This window comes from Falco peregrinus, chromosome 11 (assembly GCF_023634155.1).
Source record: "Falco peregrinus isolate bFalPer1 chromosome 11, bFalPer1.pri, whole genome shotgun sequence".
Lineage (NCBI taxonomy): Eukaryota > Metazoa > Chordata > Aves > Falconiformes > Falconidae > Falco > Falco peregrinus.
In genome coordinates this window covers 31,709,120-31,731,912 of record NC_073731.1, presented here as the reverse complement: position 1 = coordinate 31,731,912, position 22,793 = coordinate 31,709,120, and the positions used below count along the sequence as shown (strand labels likewise).

The following is a 22,793-nucleotide window of genomic DNA, read 5'->3' as shown; positions in this document are numbered from 1 at the left end:
AATATTCTCCATGTATACTGAGTGAGAGCAAGATTGCATTGCCTACAGTGCTTCTGTAACTGTCTCTATTATGGACCATGTTTCTTTCCAATTCAGTCTTTGAAAAGCTCCTTTGGGCAAACTTTTAAACAACTTTACAGAGATGCTCTTTCTTTTCTTTTTTGGGGGTTTGTTTTGTTTTTTTTTTTCCTTTGAGTTGAAGAAAAAATCTTCACTTAATGAGAAGTCTGATTTTCAAGTTGGACCTAGTACGGAGGCATTGCAGGTCAACACCAATCAGTTATATCAAGGGAGTTAGTTCCTTTTGCAAAATGCTTATTGGAAAACTTTTTTTATGACTTCAGACTCTGTATTGAGGTACAGCTTATCTAAGACTTATTCTGTATTATAGGTGGGGGTTGTAATATATTTGTTCTGATTCATTCTTTTTAATGATAGCTAAACAACAGATAACTTTGCCCTGTATTTGATGATAAGATTTTGGGGTTTTTTTTCTTTTTTTCCTAAAGAAGGTTTTGCGTGTTTCTGTACAGATTCCGAGTGTTCATATGGCTTAATTTCTGCAACTAACACAGAAAGAAGGAAGTTTTTAAAGCACAACTGCAACATTTGCTCTCTCTGACATGGGCTCAGGCACTCTGTTCTCCGTTCTGTAGGCAGTAGGAAACTGCTGTTTCTGTCCCATTGCTCTGGTTGTGATTTGCAGCTCTACAGGCTGAGAGAAGGTGCAAGAGGTAGTCGCCCTGCATCCTTTTTTTCAGTCATCTCCTAGAACAGAACAGCAGCTGTGTATTGTGCTAGTGCGTCATCCTTCTGGCTGTTGGTTACTCAGCTCTGGGGCAACATGTAAACCATGAGCAAAACGTAATCAGTGAATAAGGATGGGATGAAAAGAAATGGTTGTTAGGTTTTGATTAAAAGGTCAAGTGCAAAGCAGATATGATGACAAATGGGAAATATTTTCTCTAAAAAAAACAACTAAAATTGATTCCATAGCCTTTATTATAACATTGAAATTGCTTAAGCTAATTATGATAAATGATGTTAAATATAGCATGCCTCCTGGCTGAAGATATTAATACAGTTCTGTTGCGCCAACACCAACACCAAGTTTACCAGAGCCATTAATCATCACAAAGATGTGGTATACCCTCTTGCGGATGGGTATAGGGTTTTTTTAATATGTGTGTGTGTGTATATATGTGTATCTCTATATAAATGCATATATAAAGTTGTGTATGTAAATACTTCTATATATACAACTTCAGTGTCACTGCAGTGCAATCTGTTTTAGACTAAATGTTTTCTACAGGGGTCAAATCTCCGTGTCTTCTTTAAGCTGGGTATGGGATATGGATGAAGCCTAGTGACAACCTAGAAAGCAAAGCAGTGGCCTGTCACAGAAGTACGTCACGGTGACCACTTACTTATGAAGGCGCACATGCAGTCCTACAGTCTATAGGGGGGCTAGTGATCTAAGTCGGAGACATAAGTTGTTTCGGATATATGTCACAGTTAATTCATCAATTGCAACTCTGAGGAATTTTACTTTGTATTGTAAAGGAAGGCGTTTCAAACATAAACTCCGAAAAATCATTCTGTCATATGCTGGGGCCTTCGCAGCGTATCTCCAAAGTGCTTCATATGCCTAAGGAAGACAGGGAAAAAACTCTAAGGAAGGAAGTAAAAGCATTTGAGATTTGAATAATGAACACTGGAAGGGCTTTATTGATTTGATAGCCGGTTTAAATTTTAGGTAGTTGATAGAGTGAACACTGAAGGAAAAATCATTAATCAGAAATATAGAAGAGCGGTATTTAAGCTGAAAATGTGTCTACCTGACTGCTGTGGTTTGGAATGTGCTGAGAGAGGTAATTCCAAATGTGAGTTTCTGAAAACTGAGATGCACCACAGCGCAGTGCTATTGCTGTGAGTGTCAAGGTAGCACGATAATAGAGCCTCCCCTTGTAAAGGGATACAAGAGTAATATGTATCCGTGAACATACGTAACATGTTTATATTTGTGACAACTTAAATACTTCTCTATACAGCCACTTTTAAAAATTTTAATAAAGAATCACAATTAAATAATGTTTTCAGTCAAAGTAGATGTAACTTTATCTGTATAGAGTTTTTTACTGGATGTTTATGGCTGTGTTGTCAAACGTAATTGCATTTCACAATATGGATAGATTTATTTAAAGTATCTGTTAGGTTATGTGACAAAAGTGCTTTTGGATACCCACAGAGGAGCTCAGAGAGATAACGGCTGGAGAGGGAGCCCAGATAATGCGCTGACAGCTGCTCCCAGGGCCACCATCGGGGTGTAGGGCGCGTTATGGGATGCAGGGGAAAAGCAGTTTGTGATTGCACAGGACTTATCACGGGATGTTTAAGGAAGGTGGGGGTTTAGGTTATTTGGGGAGGAACAGGTGTGGGAAAAGAAAGGGGTAAGTGGATAAAAGGTCTGATTGCATGCAGATAGTGGGCTGGTCACTACACTGGTCAGTCCGTTCCCATGTGAGTGTGCCAAGTGTCTGTGCTCTGTGTGGCTGCCCACTTATAGATGAACATATGTGGTATGTACGAGCCCTCTGTGGGCTTGTGCCTGCTGGGAACACACCTTCAGCCTCACCGCTGGCTGGACCTGGGGGCATGGAGCAGCAGCAGCTTCAGCCCTCTCAGGGTGTTGGATCTGGCACAATATTTCTTCCTTTAACAGTCTTAACCTTTAAAATGATTATCAACTGCTATTAAAAGTCAACGTTATGAAAAATGCATCACAAAATGATGAAAATGGAGACCCATACCTCATGTAGACCATGTGTATGTAGTCCTGTGATGGAATGAAGATGGAATTCCAAAAGTGAGAATATCCAAAAAAAGCATTTTTATAATTCCACTACCAACCTGCATAATTTTACAAAATGAAACATAATTGGATAAAATGCATCTTTTTTACTTCTTCTATATTACTTAGGTCCATTTGCTTTCCTGGTAGAAATTTCAGAACAACTGGTATTGCTTCAGGGTTCTGTTTATTTATGCAGAATCCTGCAACAGGAATATACTACTATTTAAACTCTGGTTTTAACCCTAGCGGCCTTTGTTTTGGTGCAGGAAGGATTACAATTGCTAATCCATGAACATGAGAAATTGCATTTCAATTTGAAAAGAGCCTAAGAAATGCTCGCCCACATTCTCCGAGGTACTTCCACACTTAGGACTGCAGCTGGGCTTTTGGTGAGACTTTGAAAACCATCTACATGGCACTTAGGCATTTCAAAGCGAGATACTCCTGAAGTGTTTTTATGTACTTATTCTGTCTATAGATACATTTGAAAACGTGGATCTGAGGCATGTTTCAGATTTTTACTCATATTGCCTAGTGAAATGTTTTATTTTTGTACCTCCAAGACATGATGGTGTAGATGGGAGTGCAGGTGTTGTAAACATAGTGTTTGACCCCAAAGGACCAAACGTCCCTTTCATTCGAGTCCATTTTCTTCTTTTTCTTCTCATGGGTTTTGTTTGGCCTCCAATTCATGATATTTGCTCTTGGAGCTTCATGGAAAATGTATTTTCCAGGGTCAAGGCTCCTGTTGTAACCTCCAGGCACTGCCGCTGTAGCTGTTCTTTGGCTTCTGAAGCAGCTGCAGTGTGCCGTACTACGGTAACAGTGCGCACCTCTCACCTCCGCTGCATTTCCGCTCTCCCCTGGGGTTGCCTCAGGTTTCCCAGAGCAATATACATCAAACAGTGCCTTTGCTCTTTCAAACATTTGGGTGTTGGGTTTTTTTTTTTCTGGTTCAGAGATAAATCCGATATCATCAGAACACAAACACTTTTACATCATTAAAACGCCTTGGGAAATCTTGGATTTGGCTCGTGAAATGGCTTGAAGTGACCTGGTCCGCTTTGGGCAGTGTAATTTCTGTCAGCAGCCACGTTAATACAGTTTGAGGGGGTTAAAGGAAACATTTAATCTTTCTCTGTTGTTTAATTGCAAACATTTTGTTATGTTTTCTGCTGCTTCTGGGCTTATAAATCAGCTTGTGTCCCCTGGTTGTGCCTGTGGAGAGTCCCAGCCCATGTCCTCTTGTTGCAGCTGGGGTGTTTGTGGCCCTCGACCCAGCAGCTCTTCAGAGGTGTCTCTTGAATGAGATTTTCTGCCCTGATGGTTTCAGTTTCCTCTTATTTTTGACCAGTTTTTCTTGTCTTTAAGACTCCCTCCTTCTCTGAAGTCCGAGGCAGCACAACCACTCCAGCAGGCTGAGCCAAGGCAAGGGATAAGGGATGCTCTCCCCAAGTCCCCTCCGTGTTCCCCCATTCCTGGAGGCGGGATGCAGGTACCTCTAACTCAAGGTTTAAACTCTTAGGTGGGTGAAGGGAGAAATGACCACAAGGCTGTTTAGCTCAGGGAGAAGAACTGTGGTGAGACATAGCTGGTGAGACAGCCCCAGTTTGTCCTCTGCTCCCCTTTGAGTCGTTACAGACGGAAGGTGAGCAAAAGGTGTCCGGGAAAGTGTCCGTGGATCCACAGAGACAAAAGCAGGGCAGGAGGTGCAAGGTCAGGGCTGGCACCAGCCAGAGCAGAGTTTACCTGGACTGATATAAATGATAAGAATATGTGATTAAAAGAAAAATGAGAAGAAATTTAGAAAAAAATGATGGGTAAACAGGGCAGCAAAGGGAAAAAAATACCCCAGAGCATTCAAAACAGAGGAGTGATGGTGAGACTTGTACTGATCTGTCAGTAAGGAAGGAGAAAGGTCAAGGTACACAACAATGGAAATAGCTTGTCTTAAATAGAAGTGAATATGAACAGGAGAAGATAATCAGAGGTGTAACCTGGATGAGAAGAAAAAATTAGTCACCAATACTGGCAGTGAGGGGGCTGTCCCTACTCTGAGCCAAGAGACCTGGCACAGAGGGAGAGCAAGCTGGGAAGAGGGATCCCACTGTGTAGGAAAGTCAAGATGGAGAATCGGAGGGATTCAGGAATGTAAAATTATATTGAATGCATAAGACATGGAAATAGACAGACAAAAACTGAGGAAACATATTGTAATTAAAATATTTACTGTACGTGACAGTGTCTGGAAAGTACAGTGAGTGCCGAAATCAACAAACCATGTTAAAGCACCTTTTTCCCCCCTCTTGAACAAGAATATTTTAAATAGAAAGTCAACTGTGAAATGAAATACATATCCTATTCAGCTGAAATCCCTCTTTATCAGCCATTTCACCTACCATGCCATGTACCTCATATACAGGGTCAAAATTACTATCTGCTAAATCAAATGCAAAAACCAGTGAATCAAGTACATTGCCTAGAAAATCAATATTAAATCAAATACATTCAGAACCAGTGAATCATCTGATTTTAAGGGGTGTTTTTTTGTTCAAATATAGAACTCAATATGCAAGAATAAATGTATTTGTTTGCATATGTACATATGATAAATATTTAACATTTATCTTTCTTTTACCTCTAAAGATAACCTAAAGCAGCTAAGGATGGTTCTAAGACTGACTGATACATCTTTTTGAACACTTCAGAACTTGGAAAGGTAACTATATTTTGAGTACCTGTACCAAGGTATTTACTTAAACAGCTTTAGCCAGCACAGTACTGTAGTCTTAAAAAACCAGAGCATTGTGATTTTTCTTCCCTGTGATCTGTATTTGTATAGTACCATGCACTAGGAAGATTACTACTTTTTATTTGATTTCAGAGATAATATAATGCAGAGGTTTCATCTTCAGATCAAAATTTCAGTCAGCTCTAGAGGGCAGGTTTAAAGCGTGTGTAGCACCTCCACTTCAGGTTGCATTTTGTGAGAAGCTTTTCTTGAAAGGTAAAGCACCTAAGTGGTTAAATTTGAAAATATTTCTCACCCAGCTATCGGTAAAATATACAGCCCTGTCTTACAGGGCTCTGCCATCATTGGTTATCTCTGGTGGTGTATCGGATCTAGCCCTCCCTCGAGCTGTACAGGCTGCCATTTGTTGTACCCTACCCTAAATTCATACGCAGTTTTTCTTCAGCTGTTAATTTTCATCTTAAACTTGTCTAGGGAAAAGCAAAAAAGTACAAGGAACAATACTTCTGTTAACACAGAGAGAGAGAAAAAGGATTTCCAGCATTACAGAGGTTATTAAACTAAGAAGCGCATGTTGCAAAGGAATTTTATATTCCTTTACTACACGTATTCAACACCTCAAAGACCTTTGCGAAACACAGTATACCTGCTATTTATCTAGCTTTTTATCCTGAGCTCTATGCTTTGCTGTCCTTGTTTGCGCACTGAGGAGTTGGGAATTTGACAGGTGGGTTCTTTTACGTCGTAGGTTCCTTTTGAAATAGTAAGTACGATACATTAATAAAATAAGACCACTGCAGAACAATTGTATGATGTATAGCAGAGCTTCTAAGTAACACTCACCTGATGATTTCATTTCTCATAGTCAATGTAAAAGGCACAGAAGAAATATTCCCAAATATTTGACAATAGAAATATGTCCATCATCTATTTGATACCTAACTTTGATAGCAACTTTCTCCTAAGAATAAGGAATGTAATTAATCCTTTCCTGTTTATTTGATTTGTAATTTCAGTACTTCACTGAAAGACCATTTTTAACTATGTGATTTCCTTACTTAAGCTGTCATTTAAGAGAAGCATACCTTCTCTTTCCTCTGAGCTTACTAAAATATCTAATAAAACTGTCAAAGAAATGTGTATGCATCCTTTTGCATAGACTGTATCCTTCCCACCACTGACGCAGGGGATCAGTGAACTATTTGGACAGTATACATGTAATATTGAAGGACAGCATGTATTTATCAAAACAGGTTGGACCATTCAGTACTGTAGGTTAAAATATTTTTTTAAAACTGAGTCCTTTAGGTAATTTACTGCTTTTAGAAACATTTCCTTCTTGATCCCTAATGAGCTTAGTACAAACAGAGGACAAACTCTCTTAACTTTGCCTATAATTAAAACTTTCATAGAAATCCTGGATGGAGATCTCTCTCTCCCTCTGAAACCAGCAGTGGGTCACGACTGTGGAATTTTGTTTCCCTGACGCTCCTATTTGCTTGGCTGTTTGCCTTGCTACCTGAGAGCCTAATTTAGGGTTGATGCTATTATTACTGGACCTAGTCCATGAAAGCTGCGTCCCGCTGTCCTTGCTGGTGAGAGGTGACTTTGACAGTCTCATTGAGCGGACATTGCAGCTTTGGTATTTCCAACAGGGGATAGGGGTTTGGAAAGATACTGCAAGGCATCTGTTTGCCTACAGCTCTGGAGCAAACTCCTCTGCCTAGTCAATTTTTACATAATGCTCTGAAGGCGCATTAAAGGAATTGCTAGAAGAATGTGATACATCTTAGTCAATTTAAATGGCACAGTCAAAGTAACTTCTCCCCTAGTAAAGACCAAAATAGCAGAAAAGGTTACAGGTGAAAATTAGTGCCCCAAAACAATATCCAGTTGCTGTGATATCTTTGTTGCCTTCCTATAAGATCAAAAAGCTTCTTTGCAGGAAGCATTAGGAATTCCCAGATTGGGTATTGTTATCCAGCTGCCTGTGGGGCAGAATGACAGTGGTGTAGAGAGTTTAATTCTGCTTCTCCTGAGCCAGCCTTCCTGGTAAAGGGGTTCAGTCTGGACAAACAGTTACTCTGAATGTCTGTTTGTCGCTCTTTTTCCTGGCAGGCAAGACGTGTGGCCTTAGAGTACTGCAAAACTGGAGCCAGGACTGGTGGTGACAGTTTGAGTCCCTTTCCTTCAGCCTTCTTTCTCCCTGGGCTATTTCAGTGCACGCCTGCTGCTCTGGGAGCTGCCTTACCTGGGAAGTGCAACACTAAACTTCCTCAAACACATCAGCAAGTGATCTGACAAAGAGATAAGTCTCAGCTTGATTCCAGAAGGCAGATCGCATCTCAAGGTCTTAAAGGTAAGATCACAAATAAAATTACGTGCCTAACATGCAACACGGGTACAGCCAAGACATCCAAGCTGAGAAATGCGATGGTAAGAACTCTTCCGATGTGTGTGTTTGCACATGAGATGCTACATAAATGCTGTAAAGGAGCCCCCATCCCAGCTGGCAATCCGTCCTAAGCAGAAGACTCAGCAAACTGGCTCCTGACTGCCATGGGGTGACTTGCTGGGCAGTACTTAATCAAGGGTCTGGGTTTCAGTAAGAGTGAGGGGCTACAGATGCCTGGTGTGTAGCATTGCACGGGGTGTACGGGCAGCTTCCTGCTCAGCTCATGCGTCACAGACCCCTGACTCTCTCTCAGCTTTGCCTCTATTTACCTACATAGCAGACGTGGTCCTGGCTTATATGTTGCGCAGGAGTCTATAGGATGCCATAAGGCAGCTGGGTTTATTAGCTGTAGCTGTTAATGACCACAATCATTGCAACTGTGTCCTGTGTTCCTGTTCCTTGGCTCCCCTGGTCCCCCCCGCAAAAGGGGTAGTGATACTCCCTGCTCACACAGACTGGCTCGCCAGTACTGGTAAAGCTCTGGGGCAGCTGGGAACAAACACTGCAGGAACAGGAATGTGGGAAGCTCACGGTGAGCAGAGGTGGCACAGCAAACTGACCCCCCAGCTGGGAGAGGCTTGGGGAATGTGGCCACAGCTCCAGCGGGAAAGGGGGGGTCTGTGTCCACGGTGAATTCATTTTTACGTTCATGGCATTCACAGCCTTGGGGGGGGCTGGCTTAAGATGGCACTTTAACTTGCAATGATTAGCTTGGCAACCTCAGTGCCCTGCTTTTGACGGGTTTTATTTTTTACGTGCTAAAATGGTCGAAGGGTGCTGATTTTATTCTAGCAAAGTCCGCATCCTTCATACAAGCAGATGTAAGACGTATGCAGAACTTGGGGGCCCAGGTCAGTAAGGGGGAGTCAGAGGCCTTGGGAATGGAGCCTATTAAACCCTGTTCTACAGGCAGTAACGTACCATTTGAAAACTGAACGGCAAGTCAGGAAGATCCTTCCTTGCTGTGGCAGGCTGCTTCTGTAAGGCTTTTATTGTCTGCTGCAGGTGCTGGAGTAAATTAAGAAAACCAGTCTTCTGGGCGGGAGGGCTGAGGCAAGGCACTTTGTTCAGCCGCAGACCAAACCCTGGGGACAGGTGTGGCTCTCCACAAAACAGATATGATAGCGCTCTCCACTTTCCACCTCCAACGTTACCCTTCTTCTGAAACCAGGTGTAGTTTTTAAAGGAAGTCAAGTACATTTCCAGTAATAGGACGTATTCTCGTAGCTGGGAGAATATACTTGTTGTAAGAAATACTCAAATTAAAAAAGATCCCTACCTATAGACTGTAGGAAGCTCATTAGTAAAGGGAAAGAAATTCTACCGATACCCAGGATACTCAGGTTTTGATCAATTTTAACAGTATGGGAATTTTACTGCTTCTGCCATTCGTTTCAGCCGTGTTTTGTGTGCCAGGCATTTGAAAGCAAGTGCCACATAATTAAAAGGTAAAAGAAAGATAATATTGAAAAAGTCTGGTCAATTCCATGTCTGCTCTTCTTTCTGAGCAGAAGACTGAATATGCCATAAATTAAAATAAACTTGACTGGATACCAATGCTGCTAGTTCTAAATTAACAGATGAGAAATTTGCTACAACAGCTTCCCTTCTGATACTGCCTAATTTAAATTAATTGCCTGTCTGTGAGTCCAAATCAAAAATTAAGGATCAGACTAAGCCTGCAGTATTAACATTGCACCTAACTGTTTAATCCTGGAAATTGTTCTTCCAGAGCTCGGTTTCCAAGGACAACTGCTATGAGGTTCTGTGTGGGTTGTGTTTCCAAAGCAAACATTGCCCTCCCTCCGCTTCAGCACCTTCCCTTATGGAGACAGTGAGCTGCAGCATCATGTTTCTCTCCCCCACTGAAAACTACTTGCTCCCCCAGCAGAGCCATCCTTTTATTTTATCCCGATGGTCTCCGTGCTTTGATGGCAACGCTGTGGTTTTGCTCGCAGCTGTGCACAGCCCCAGCCCATGCAGCCCTGCTATCCAAAAGCCATCCAGAGCTTGTAGGAAGAAAAGTGCATTTTTTTAATATATAAACTTTATATATTAAATATATATATTTTATATTTATGTGTGTGTGTGTGTATATATATATATGTATGTATGTATATATATATATATAAAATGTTCTGGAAATTAGTTTAATTGTAGGCTGTTTCCCAAGATACAGGGAAGAAGAACGAAGGGGGAGTCACCGACTTGCAGAAACACTTGGTGCTTTTAGGATACTGCTCCTTCTAAGAATTTCATGCAATATTCTCAAAAGACACATAGTGAGGTTACCCAGAGCATGAATCAGGCATTTCATTCTTTGGGGAAAAAATTTGGTCAAATCCCTCTTCTTGCATCACAAACCTGGCTGTACTATTTTTTTGCTCCAACACCTGCAAAATACTCAAATCTACCCACGCTCCTCCAGACAGTCCAGCTGGACAGTTCCTTTCTTTTCCGACTTCTCTTGCACCGCAATTTCCTTCCACCTCTGAGTACAGGTGCCAGCGGCTGGTGCAGTGCAGGTAACAGCCCTGCAAGGTCTCATGAAGACGTTAGCTGATGTTTTGCTTTTTCTTGTACATTACATGGCCAGAAATTCCATTATTTCTGACTTCTTTCTGCCATCTTTGTCCTCCCACCATTCCTTTTATTCCAAGATCTGTACCTACATTTTACGCATGTTCAGGTATTAATGTTCTGGGTGCTCACAAGGCTGATTCACCTGATTCACAAAACACTCCCTGAACTAACTTGGGAAAAAAACCTCAAACATTATTTCCATGAGTGTCATTGCTTGTATGTGCAAAAGGTACATAAACTCTTCTCTACCTCACCCAGCTGGTTTAAAATCTCTCTGCATCAAACTCAGCCACACGTGTGCTACACAGAAGAGAGCCTGATCTGTAGAAATGCATTTTACAGCTTTCTCCAACAGCTTGTGATGATTTATTCTGAAACTGGGTTTCAAAATGAGGATTTCCTGGGGTTCGTCATCCATATTCTCATGTTCTGAGCAGCCACTGATGGGACTTTTAGGTTATTTCCAGAGATTAGCCTAGGAATGGTGCGTCTTTATACCAAATGGTGCATATTTATAAAGCACGTTTGTAGAAAGAACATATTTACAACAAAGCAACTCATCTGCCCGTAAGGCATTGCGCTGTCATAGCCGCCCTGCATGACTTCAGGACAACAAAATCCAGGGCTGGGGTGACGATATCGATTAAAGACATCTCAGCGTGGTTGATCGGGTAATGCTTTTCACTAGTGATGTGGTTTGCTCAGGTACAGATTTGATTTAATAGGTAAGGGATCTGAATAAGGTGGTTGTGACTTTGATGCAGTGTACAGCATCTCTGATTTGATAGGTCATTAATCTGCAAGGTTTAACTAAGTAACAAATTGCAGCTTTCATCAGCTCCAGAAATAAAACGAGGTGGCATCCGGATGCTCTCTGCCTGCCGTGTCCTTCCTCCGTAATTACATTGTTCGGATGATCTAAGCTTCTGCCTTGTGACTCGTTCCTTGAAGTGCCACTGTCAAAAGCAGGCACTTAATGCGAGGCGGGACTACGTGAGATTTGCCAGTCAGCAATTCTGCCTGGAAAAGCCCCATCTCCACAAGCGGTCCAGCACTTCTCAGAATATCAATAAACACGCCCTGCTGAAAAGGTACTCCTAAATCTAGATACACCTGCGGCTTTCACAGGTGCCTGGTCCTGCTCTCCTTACTAAGGCAGAATTTGGGTTTGATAGCAATGTGTTTTGATATAGGCTCACTTGATGTGAAAAGTGGTTTATTTTCTTCAAAATATAATTTTAATAGCCTTTATTAGAAGAGTTAGGGGCATCCACGGCTGTTTGTTGGACAGAAGCTCTGATTTCTCTCAACACCAGCAGTTTATCTTTGCAGGCACAACTGGGCACAGATATTTCTAAATACCGGTCCATCATTTTAAAGCTTGTCCAAAGCCCAGTGCAGTGGAGATCTGTTCCGTTATTGCCACCCAGATTTTCACAGTACTGGCACACGGAAAGTCTAACACGTCTGAAAGATCTGGCAGGTGCCAGAGCTTTCCGCTAAAAGACCGTCCAACACTTAAAAAATATTCCAGCCAAAATGGTTCTAGCAGGGCTTTGACATTTGAAAGCATTTGCATTTTCTTGACAAGTAAAAGAAGTTGACAAATGAATATTCTGAATATTGATGAAAATTATAAGGGAGAGATGAGTCAAAAAGCATACTTATATGAGGTGTATTAACTCCTAGCAGGCAAATATGAGAATTTTTATCTGAAGGTCGTGCCTGATTTGTGACATTATGGAACCAAACAGATTTCCTTCATTTTTTATAAATTACCTAGCTTATATTTTCATTGTAACCTGATGTGGTATTTTCCATAAATGGGACTGGTATTGGAAAGATAATAGTCACACTAAATAGTGGCTAAGTCTCCCTGCATTTGAAGAGACCTAAATGTTCTACAGTTAAACAATGCACAGTGCATGCAGAAATTAAACAAAAGTAGCTGAAAGTGATAAGTATGGAGAAAGTCAAACACAGGATAAAATTCAGAGATGAACACCTAATGAAATCTGAGTGGAAGACATGTATTTTCTTTATACTTTTTTTTTCCTTTTTTTCTGGCCAAGTTGTTTCTAAACTGAATTTAAGACACAGTTTTAAGTATGTTTTAACTTAGTGAGGGAGCACGAATGTGTTGCATTATTCTGGGAGAGACTTAATCAAAACAAACAAATACTGTACTGAGCTCCAAGTAGGAAGCTGGGGGTGGAGGCAGGGGCGGGGGGTGATTTGATTTCCAGATAAAATGGTCCAAGAAATTTATAAATGTAAATTCAGTTAGGGGAAACGCATCCCTGTGTTGACAGCTAGTGCAAGCCCTAGGCACCCTTCAGGCCTGCTTAAGCCCTCTGTGAAGGCTAATTAGCTGCATAGCATGAATGTTCAATTCCAGATAAATATGCATTTTACAAACAGTCTGCAGAACAAGAATTATTTATTGGACACGTTTGTGAATAATTTGAAGTGTAGGATGAACTCAGTCATTTTTAAAATCCATTTACCAACAGTTTACAAGTGGGTGGGGAATAAAGAATCAAGCATAAGAAATATTTCTCTTAAAACCCCACAATTTCTCTAGCTGTTATAAAAGGCTTGAACATGCTTCATGGTAGGGGAAACAAGGACCTGCATGACCTTGGGGGAGCACAATGTCTCTGAAACATGTTGAGTGTGCCATAATAAAATGTCTACTATTTTATTTTTTGGGTCAGAGTATGTTTTCCACCTGGAAAAAAGAAGTGCTCTCGGGTTTGGGGAAGCATGTGAACAGAGTGGGATTTTTATGGTCTGGGAGTCCAGGGGCAGGATCTTCATTCATCCTCTTCCACTGTGAGGAGGTTAGTGAGTCTTACCCCACAGCACCTAAAATTAGTTCTATAAAATCAGATGGCATAATTTATTAATTTTTAAAATATATGAATTATTCCCTCTCCCCACCCCCCATCCCGCCCTGCAGAATGAAGTAAACCTTTATAGCTCTCTAGTAAATGTTATGGGATGCATGCCAGGATGTATATGTGATGGGATACATGCCAGGACATATATGTTACAGGATACCTGTTGGATGTACACATGTTCGTGCAGTCCCACACATGCACTTTGGTAAGTCATAAGACCAGCGCACTCCTTTTCAGGCTGAATACAGAGCAACTGGGCAGCTCAGGTTTTTAATAGATCAGCCTGGAAGCACAGGTTCTTCTATTTTCAAGTATTTATCCTAATTTCTAACCATAATTAATTCATGGCTCGTTTATACTCATTTGTCCTTGTGCCAATATTTTACTGGTTGCTTAAGTAATTTTTCTCTCCCTTCATGTTTACATACCCTGATATATTTATAGGGAACAGCCATATCCCTTCTTAGCTATTGTTTTGAGAAGCTGAACAAGCCAAGCTCTTTTAATCTCTGCTTGTAAAATAAATTATCATTTATATTGCTCAAGCACACTTGTTTACTGTGAGGTTATTTTTGTTCTGGTCTGCACTTTAATTATTCTTTGACTTTCTTATTTGTTAGGAATAAACAAGAAAAAAAAATAATTGGAAAAAAATCACAGGCAGTATTTTCTGTTCCAAAGCAGTCCTGGGACCCACAATATCGTATATATAAATGACAGCTGGATAAACGTGTGCAAATGCTGATACACTTATATTGCTAGAGTGCATTTGGGACGGGCTCTTTTAATACGTGATGGTGCGGTGGATGTTAGAAAGCAGCACTGGCAAATTCATAACAGGAAATGCCAACTCAGGAAAACAGTTCCTTTTAAAAGCTAAACTGAGTAAGTTAAATCTTTTGTGTAAATTCAGCAGGGAAAAATTCTGAATTCCATAGCTGGAGAGCCTACTTGCTGCAGATATAACATTATTTTCTCACTGTGTGTTAAGTGCACAGTGACTTGGCGCTGAATGAAAAGGAAGATTTCCCTTCTGGTGGATATTCCAAAACTTTCATGTTTTCTCCCAGATGGGGACTTGATTGTGATAAAAAGTCTAGTGTAGAAAACATTATGAAGAAAATATCAGGTTTGGTTTGTATTTGAAAATGCTTTATTTCTATAGGTCAGATGTAAAGAAAACATTTTCCAAAATGGTTTTGTTTTGGAATGATGCACACAACTGTTCACCCACTGGCTGTACGAACTTTTGCGCAAGCTGCAATGACCCTGTGTCCTCCGGCTGTTTTTGCCAGTGCTGCTGCGTCACCAGGGATGCAGGGCATCCTCTCGTGGAGGGGGCATTCTGCCTTAGGAGTGATGGATTTGACCGATCTGCAGCAATGCTCATGGGGGAGAACAAGCCACTCAGAATTACGGCTCTGTCAGACTCGGCGGGCGCGTGGTTAACCACAGAAGTTAATCCTCAGGTAGAACAGAGTCGGTTGTGTTTTGCGCTGTCCTAGGGTGCTGCAACATCATGTAGCTGTAGCAGCAATGGAAGAAATATGGTGACGGTGTGTGGGACATTCTCTGGAGTCAAACCTTCTGCCTGGCAGAAATGAGTAATGTCAGTGAAGCTTCAGGCAACAGCACCAAAGGGCGCTTTTTTTATTTTCTTGTTGGCTTATTCTTTCCAGTGCCCTCTTCCTCACCCGCTAGCTGTGCCTCTAAATCAGTATAAATTATACTATTTTTCTTTTCAAAATGAGATTTTGGGCACCGTAATGTAGGACACAGAAAATATCCCAGGACCAGAACCAGTGGGACCACTCTGCAGGTACCGGTGGTGTGTCTGTACCAGCCAGCCCAGCTCAGGGAGTGACATGGCCATGTTTCCCAGCAGCACGCTTGGTTCAATTGCCTTGGGGTTGATCAGAAGGTTTATAACCTTCACATAAACTCACCTCCACACGTGGATGGCTATGCTATTTTCAAATGCTTGCACAGCACCGTACTGTCATGTGGATTTATCAGCGCTCAGAGCTGCAAAGGAGAGATTTGCACTCTGCAACAAACTGACAAATAAATTCAAAGTATAAAGGAATTTTTCAAGTGACACAATAAAAGGATGCAGATAATTAGAAATAATCACACATCTTCTTCCCCTCCTCCCAATTTCTCAAATACTCAGAGTAGCTCAAACTTGAAATTCTAATATTTCGTAAGTATAGGCTATGTGTAATTGTAATTCCACATATTCATTGAAATGTCATCTATGAAATGTTTTAATAACAGGAGGGGATAATAATGCTTAGATGGCAATAATTAATGATTCAAGTACCTCTTCTTTACCTGCCAGTTTAGAGACTTTCCTTGACCTGCATTTAGATCCATGCTTTGAGGTCATTCCTTTAGGCTCTTCTTGGTTTGTGTGTCTTTAAATATTTAGGTTTAAGTACGGTGGGTGAATTTCAGGTCAAGGAATAGGTTAGGTGGGGATCACACATTAGGAAACTCAATGTTGCTGGCTCTCTTGGGACTTCCACAGTAACTGCAAGTCCCTAGGGATGCTGCTGGAGCCATTGCTTCTCCTTTCCTGGGACTTGGAATAAAGAGCGAATTGCAGATATATCCAAGGGGAAAAAAAAAAAAAAAAAAAGCATGATCCCTAGATGTTAGACCTTCACTTGGCAGCCATCATAATGATTTGGTGGAAAGGAAACTGGAGACAAAGCATAAACTCATTTTCTTGTTATGGGGCTGCCTGGTGCTGCTGAGGGCAGTGCTGGTGGACCTGAAGAGATGGGAATTAACACCACCTGCTTGCTAAATGACTGAACCCAGATCCTAGGAAATATTTGTCTATGGCTCACACTCTCAAGGTCAGTTATTTGGCTGACCCAAGAATATTTTGTAATCACGGTCATCTTTTGCCTTTGAATTTCAGATGTCAGGTTTTTGTTTTGGTTGTTTGGAAATGTTTTTTTGGCTAGTATGTTGCAATTTTTATTGCTTCCCCCCGCCACCCCCAATTTACAATGAAAGCTGCAATTCTTAGTTTTCCAGGGGCAAACAAGTACTGATGGAAGCTGGAGGAGTGATGGCTGTTACAAAAGTACACTAGCAACCTGAGTAATCTGGCTCTTTATCAAACATTTCATTGGAAGACTGTTGAAGAATTGGAAGAACTGGAATACACCCTTTTTTTTTTTCTCCTATTTTTTTTTTGTTTTGTTTTTGTTTTTGTTTGACAGCACCTAGGCTGACTTTTTGATAGATGGCACTAGTTCATAATGCTGTACTTTACACCATACTGCACTCATCGTACCAAAATACCATATAACATACTTAGCAAAGTTACTATACAAAGGTTTTGCAAACAGGCAGCGTACAATCACAGCAAGCAACTCCCAAACATCAATACATTGTATGTTGCATTAGGCTTCAGAATGGCCATCAGTCAACGAGAAGGAGTGAAAGCCCTGCAGGTCTCCACCTCTTGGCTTGGCATTAGCAACCAGCCTGATGGACTTGGCCTCTAGCACAGGCCTGACCACGGTGAAACAGGCAGTTCAACGGGTGCCTCTGTGGGGGGAGGCACTTGATAGGCAGCAGAACTGCAACTGCCTAAAAATGTTTTCTTGAGCAGCCTTTTGCATGGGATGCTGGATTTGTTTAGCCTGAGCCATCGCTTTCGTTCAGAAATACCGCTGGCCTGATTCCCTTCTCACAGTCCTGTAACCCCAGTGACTTTGGCAGGGCTGCTCTGAACACCGGTGCCAATGAATTAAAGAGCAGATACTGCATTTCTAAATAAATGTGTGAGTCACCGCCAAAACCATTTCGATATAGGATGGGCACTTGGCTGGCGCGCTCAGAGCGTGCTGGGTCGGGGTGCATCAGCAAGCTCCTGCCGATGCCTTCTCCCAGCGTTTTGGCTGACAGAGCAATTCATCCGACAGAAACAAGCTTGTCTGACCCTGCTCTTACTCTGCAAATAGTCTCATTGATTTCACAGAGTAAGGTGCTAAGAATTTCTCTTGGAGTCTGGTCTGCAGTACTTCATTTGGATAACTGTCAATTAGCCCGCGACTTGGGTTATCTGCCCACTTTGGGGCGGATGGGACAATCAGACACCTCTCTGCAAATTACTTTGCTTCTGGGCGTGCAAAAGCCACCACAAACCAAAGGCCCTGCTATAGGAAGAAATAAAAGGTGACTGAGGCCGTGCTCCTCAGAGTGCTACCCAGAAAGCCACGGGAAACGACACTGCTGAATGTCTTCCTAACTCTTAAAATTAATGCATCTTCACTACCCAGCCTGTGCGCCAACACAACAGCCTAATTAGCAACATTGGGTTTAACATACAATGATTCTTAATGTGGGCTTTCCTGGATTTTCCTTTGGAAGGCAAAATATTTTTTTTGCTAAGAAGAAGTATAAATAGAACTTGGAAATAGTTGAAACATCTTGTTTTGTTTTGATTTTTGCTGATCTTCATTTCAAAAATAGACAAGCTGATTTAAACGTTTTTCCTTTTAAGTGACAAGAAGTGCGATGTTTTTTAAGAAATGAGTGTTTTATAAAAGAAGCACTGACAAGCGCTGCCTCACTGCTCAGCACTGCGTGAATATCAAAACAGTTATTTTAAATGCCTGATCTACAAAGGAGTTTTGTTTCACAATCCAAAACAATAAATAATTCTTTTTAGTGTGTGGGTTTTTTTCCAGGGTATTTAGCAACCTGGCATGTCAGTGATGGCTGCACAGAAAAGGACGACTGTATGTCACAGCAGGCCTGTAGCTGTCTCTCCATCTTGCTTTTCCCTTTTTTCCCTTTTATCCCCGTATATCTCGGATGACCTGATACACCATTATTTTTGTAACATGACATAGAACATATATCACACTTCTGACCTTAGCAGTAAAATGCGCTCTTATTAAAAGTGAAAACAACTACCCAAGTGCCTTTTTTTTTTAACCTACCGAAATGAGAAGCCCCAATTAATTGCCGCTTGCAACAACTTAACGTGAACCCAAACTCTGAGCGCAGAAATAATTGAGCTTCTTTTTATATTAAATAACATGGGCTGAGCAGGAGGTGATGTCAATTCTTGATTATCATTAATAACATCATCCTAATTGCCCTGAATATCATACTGTAGCTGTCAGCGAGGTGATGCTTGTATGCATGACTAAATTTGGCACGCTCTGCAAACTCACTGCCACCGGGACTGCCAGTCTGGCCAGCAGACTGGTGGGCGCTGCCTGGCGCTTGCAGGGGAGGGTGCTGCAGTGCTGTGCAAGGTGCTGCGGTGCCGTTCAGCGTGTAACCTAGGGCATGTGGTACAAAATCACATGGTGAGTGGGGACAGTGATACGGTTATTCATGTTTTAGGTAGATAGAAGGGCCAGATGTAGCCGCACAACCAGAGTATTTCATTAGCTAATTAGCATCATTAATAATAGAGGGATCAATGTTCAACAAATATTTGCTGTTTAAAAGAGTTTTTTTGAAAAGCCAAAAATTTCACAGATTTTAGTGTAATATCATTCTTCCCAAGTTCACCTGCGCAGTTAGGCTGAAATGGATAAAGTTGATCTTTTTCAATTATTTGCTTTTTCCCTTTTCTTGACAGAAGCATCACATGAATGAGGAAGTGTCACTCTGGGTGAACTTTCATTATATCAGAAAGCCTGATTAGAAAGTAAAGAACAGCTGGGCTACATATTTTATGAGTTCCCTTCAAAAGAACGCTTTTTGGGCATACTGCTGTCAGTCAGCACTTCTCTGTCTCCTTCCTTTTCTTTCAACCAGTATGTCTTTCTAATAGGGCAAAAAGAACTTAGCAGAAAAAAAGAATGTGTTGAAAAACAGGAACCAATTTAATACATACTCCTCTATTTTTCTCTAAAGGTGATGTCTGAGTTTCTGTCTCAACCCTGGTATGAATCTGAAGTACCTGAAGGGATGGATCCTTCTGCAGCTCCAGAGTTTCAGATCTGGTGGTTGATGCATTTCCATCAGAGGACTGCTGAGGATGTGTTTATGCTCAGCCAGTAAAGACTTTGCTGGCATCACAGGAGTGATCTTGGAATATTGTTCTGAGCCTGGAAAATTTTACTAAAATAGAGTAATAGTGCAATACTGTCTCGAGGGCTTGCTGCTAGACTGGACTCAGGAAATGGAGGTGGATGACTTCCCATGGAAGAAGGCTCTTCCATCTTCATGAAAGTGGCAGATCATTCGGTCTCCTCCATCTCAGTTCTCCCAAAAGAATAACACTAAGGGCACTTGTGACTCCCTCTGTTTGCTTGGCTCAACTATGTCAGGAGCAGCTCTTCTGCTTCCCCCAGCTCAGGCAGGTTCTTTCTCCGTTATATTTTCATTCTCATTCTCAGCTACCTTCTGGAGGATGCTGCCTCTAAAATATATATATATATGTATATATATATAAAAATCTGTATATATGTTTGGATGAAATAATGCCTGTGAAGAAAGAGGGAGATAGTGTGATTTGCTAAGTCTTCTTTTATCCTGCTTGTGGCAGAGATGGTAGGAATGTCTCTGCTTCTCTTAGGAGCCAAGGGAACCTCATGGCGCATACCGGGACATGGTTAAACAGGGTATTTTCAAACAGAATGTCATTGAAATGTAGTCAAGAGTCAGCTCTGCCAGAGCAGCAGAGATATCATCACAGAGCACAGGCAAGGGTGTCAAATCTGTGCACTGCTATATTCCCTATTTAATTTTCACATGCTAATTGCATTTCTTCCATTCACAACTACAACATCAAGGAGTTGGCTCTAGTTATAAATACAAATTCTGAGTCTTTTAGTATCTTTCAGTACATTGGCAAATTGGGGTTTTTTTCAGGCAATCTGGAAATCTTTCAGGAAGAAAGTAAGGTTGCAACTTAAAATCTCACCCCTTAAAACGTTAGGTGATGCTGCACATCAGAGAGGAATTAAATCTTATGCTGCAGAGTTTTCTATTAAGCAGCCCCTTTTCAATACAGAAAACATGCCAGATATTTTTAGCACACTTTCTCCTGCCCTTCCCCCCCATCTTTTTAGACACGAGCATTTTGGCTTGGAAGCTTAGCTGCAAAAAATACCTTCAATGTCAGGTTTGCCCCTAATGAGCTCTTATTTTACAGGAGCTTTATGTAGTTTGCCATGCTAAAATTAAACAGCAAAAGTTCTGCATTACTTGACTTCTTATCCAACCTCCCTGGTGCACAGGAAGAATGCCTGTTTTCTTTTGGTTTTAATAGAAATACAGCTGGAGATCTCAGTTTTGGAAAATCACAGCTTTGTGGCAACTGTAGTGGTTTGTCGCTGGCACCTTATCGACGGTGCAGCCCCAAACCAGTGAGCACCACAGTCTTCGTACGTACTGCATTGGTATTATTGTGTTCTCATTGATTGCCTGCCACTGCAATGGACTCGTCGTGATGTGCGGTCTTCTGCCGCTTTTGCAGAGATGGACTTCTTGACCTGAAGGACCGGTCATGCCCGGGGGATGGATTTTGCAGCCTTGTACACAACCTGATTCGTGAGCATTACCCCATCGAACTCATTGTCGGGTAAAAAGAGCAGGAAGAGAAAGAAGTGCAAGGAGGGACAGAGATATAAAAAGGAAGGGTAAAGAGGATGTGAGTCATTTTCTGAGATTCCCAGAGGCGGGAGATTAGCTCATGGGACTGCTTGTGTTGAGTGCGTCTGGAGGAGGCATCTTGTTGTTTCACATGTCTAGGGTGATAGAGTCGGAGCCTTCTTGAAGAAAGGTGTGAAATGACTGACGGAGTCTCGTTCATGAGAGGCCAAGGCACTGAGGAGATGGGAAGGAGGCAGTAGGAGGGGATTTGTGGATGAAAGAGAGCTCTCGAGCTGCGGTGAAGCATACAGGCTTATATTTGCTCTGAAGCGCCCACTCAGAAGCCTAACTTCAGATAGCACAAAACAAATAGAAGACAAAAACATTTAAGATGTAAAATAGAGCATTAGTCACAATCTGATGATGTTTGGCACCACGCTGTTGATGTGCTCCCTTAAGACTATGCCAGTTTCTTCCAGACTTTCTTGTGATGCAGAAGAAAACATAACATTAAACTACTGACTCACAAGAAAGTGAGTATGTGCATATGTACACATAGCATTTTATGTAAACAGTAAGTCAGCAAGGAAGGTGTTGGCTTTATGAGTATACATAACCGTTCAAAGCATATTTTAGTTATACAAAGCATACTTTTATATAAAGCATTTGCTTTCAGGAACATAAAGGCAAATAAATCGCATGGTCTTGAATCCTTTATTTTAGTTGATCCTGTCATAGCAAAAAGCATTCACGTTCATCCGTAATGTGCCGATACAGAATGCACTTCATAAACTCAGATTTGCAGAAAACTTCTAGTTTTGAAATTTAACTGTGACTAAATCTGTTACTTAATATTATTTTCAAGCTGTACGTTCTTACAGGCACAACCTAAAATGGGAGGGGAGGGCAGAGGCTGCCCGGTGAATGCAGCGAACACGCTGCAAAGCAGGAATTTGGTAATGTAATAGGTGTCAGTAATATCATTAACTCTTTGATCTTCTTCCATTCAGAGCAGGGGGTGAGAATAGTTTGCAGTAGCAGCTGAATAGAGATGAATCAAAAATGCCAGGCTAAAACTAGCTGCTGCATTATTGATTATCTGGAAATTCTGACTTTGGATTTGTATAACTGAATTTTCCCACAGCTGTTTGCAAAGGTTTGCCATGATAAACTATTTCTCATTACTGAATTTTGAGAAATGCCTCCTAACAAGGAATGTGGATACCTTAATTCCAATTTAAAAGCTTCTCCTTTCAAATTGATCCTATCCATTTTGAAAATGGATTAATTAAATAAAAAAAACTGGGCAATTTCTTTTTTCCTCCCTCCCTCCCCTCCCCTCCTTCCTTCCTTCCTTCCTTCCTCCGTTCCTTCCTTCCTTCCTTCCTTCCTTCCTTTTTCCCAGCTCCTAGATGGATGTCCCAACAGCAATAGTCAGTGTGTTTTCATCTCGGGCTCCAGTGCCGCTCAAGAATTTGGTGACACCAGAGTTGCCGTGGATGAAAGGAAGTCAGGACGAGAGCGGTAACTTTTACACTGTAAAATGCACACCACCTCACTTTGTTTTACAGCAATCAGAGTGGGACATCAAGTGTTAAGGATTTAAAAAACACAGTGCATTGGCAGAAAGATGGACTAACACTTTTGTGTGGTTCTGTTAACCTA

At 41.4% G+C, this 22,793-nt stretch overlaps 1 long non-coding RNA gene across 1 annotated transcript; it reads left to right on the top strand.

The window, feature by feature from the left end:
• Positions 1-2,181: 2,181 nt before the first annotated feature.
• Positions 2,182-22,438, top strand: LOC114011110 (uncharacterized). Its single transcript, XR_003552867.2, has 5 exons — positions 2,182-4,349; positions 5,501-5,573; positions 7,725-7,965; positions 14,843-15,026; positions 21,013-22,438. It is a non-coding gene; the product is annotated as an uncharacterized LOC114011110 (long non-coding RNA).
• Positions 22,439-22,793: the final 355 nt, after the last annotated feature.